At 39.6% G+C, this 1,922-nt stretch overlaps 1 protein-coding gene across 4 annotated transcripts in view; it reads right to left on the bottom strand.

Annotated features, from left to right (window-relative positions):
- The window catches only part of RBPJ (recombination signal binding protein for immunoglobulin kappa J region), a 156,172-nt gene that overhangs the window by 44,311 nt on the left and 109,939 nt on the right, over positions 1-1,922 (bottom strand). The gene's annotated exons all lie outside the window — the stretch shown is intronic.

Raw genomic sequence — 1,922 nt, 5'->3', positions numbered from 1 at the left:
AAGAAACTTTATAATTTATTATACTACAAAACCACATACTGATTCACAGCTTACTACATTTTAAATTTGTGTTTTCAAACTACCAAGTCATAAAATAGAAACAGCTGAAATATTAGCAATGTTCCTTGAGTATTTCATCATCAGTCCAGACTTGGGTGTGAGCCTCTTACTCTGCCTCCAGTTGTAGACAAATAGTCTCCCGCAATTTTATTTTTAAACAACAATCCCATGATGTACAGAATCAGATATCAGTTATATTGGCTAGCATATACATAGCAAAGTACACAAAGACATTGCTAATCCAGCCACTTCTCATAATATAAGACAAAAGAAGACTCTTGGCCTTGTTTAGTTTAAAATGACAGTCAAAAAACCATCATTTTTCCCCAAACATGGATTAAGACTCATGCACGTAAACTTATACATTCATGTCAGGATTGGTTTCTCATGTATCTAAAGAGAAGACAGACACAAAAACCTTATTAACTATTTTCAAGTCTAAAAGAGTTTTTCAGTCTTATCAACTGGAAACTGAGTGGGACTAGCTCCTGTGGAACGTATTAAATTACTCTTTTTTCCACCTTCCATTAACAGGGTCTCCTTACTGCTCTTTCTTAATCACAAGGCTCTATGTTTCTGATGGAGTGGGAGGTAAAAATTCCCCAAAGATAAAATCTGAACAATAAACTAGAAGATGGTTGTGGAGGGAGGGAGTGAAGAAAGTATTGCTTCTGAACTATCTGACTCTCATCACAGACTTGACTGCAACAGGTAATGAGTAAAAAGCATGCAGGGATTGACTTGCCTACTGGATGGTTAAGATATTCCCTTGCCTGTGTAGTCTTTCATCTGTGCTGTAAAAGGATTGGCAGCTTATTTTTCAAGGAATGGAAAAATCTACCTCTAGCTTTCCCATCTAAGGAAGAAATGACACTACATGATCTACAGACCACAGATGAGGATCTGTCATGGATCAACTCTGTTATGTTCTCAGTGCATACCAGATGCATAGCACAATCAAGCATGTCTTCTGGACAAAAACCCACTTGCACACACCTGACAAGTTCTGTAGCACAAGATACACAATTTGGTACTTGCCTTCTTGCTGATGTAAAGCACAACAGCCCCTGTCTGAATGACAACCAGGATACCAGGTTTTTGAAAGTATTCCATGCATTAAATAGCAATAATTTCCCAGTCTGTACAGCTGCTGTTCCTGTAGAGATTAAGGTCCTGGTATAAGGGGCACTTTCTGAAAGTTCCTCTTGCTTGTGTTGGATATATCTCTAGTACATACAATTCACACAGTTGAAATCCGCATGTCAAGCTCATCACCGAACTGACATTCGACCAGAGAAGTCCAGGGTTGTGTGTCACTCGCACATGAAATGAACCTCCTTCTCCTGCTTGCTTCCACTGGGTCCACCATAATGGGGTTCAGATGATATCTTGGGAATACTAATTCAGCTGACACCATAAAAACTGAGTATTCAGAGTTTAGTCCAAGCTGTCAGTCACCTAGCTTGATGAACTCTCTCCCTTAGCTTGGTAGTATATGGAATCATGTTCTGTAGCAGAAAGACAAAGTTGAGCTCTGCTTCACTGAGCTCTCATGTACTGAAAAGAACCACTAGGGAAAATATGGACTTGGGATAGTTTACTTTGAATCCTATTGACTCCATTGTTCATGATGACTTGATCCTTTGGCAACCTCCAGAGTGACATGCTTGACCAGCCATTCAAACCCACGCACTCCCAGATCCCAACGTATAACACAACTGAGGCAAATCTGTTAGGGAAAACACAGTACTATCCAAACTGTATAGTTTGTGGGGGAGGGGCAGGGAAGGGAGGCAGGAACCAGTTTCTGCCAATACTATTAAATCCAAGTGCTCGCTGCCTTTTTTTTTTTTTTTTTTTTT

Source organism: Gavialis gangeticus, unplaced genomic scaffold (genome assembly GCF_001723915.1).
Source record: "Gavialis gangeticus isolate Ggan-Ray unplaced genomic scaffold, GavGan_comp1, whole genome shotgun sequence".
Taxonomy (NCBI): Eukaryota; Metazoa; Chordata; order Crocodylia; family Gavialidae; genus Gavialis; species Gavialis gangeticus.
The sequence above is the reverse complement of the archived record's forward strand: the minus strand, read 5'-3'. Positions and strand labels throughout refer to the sequence as shown.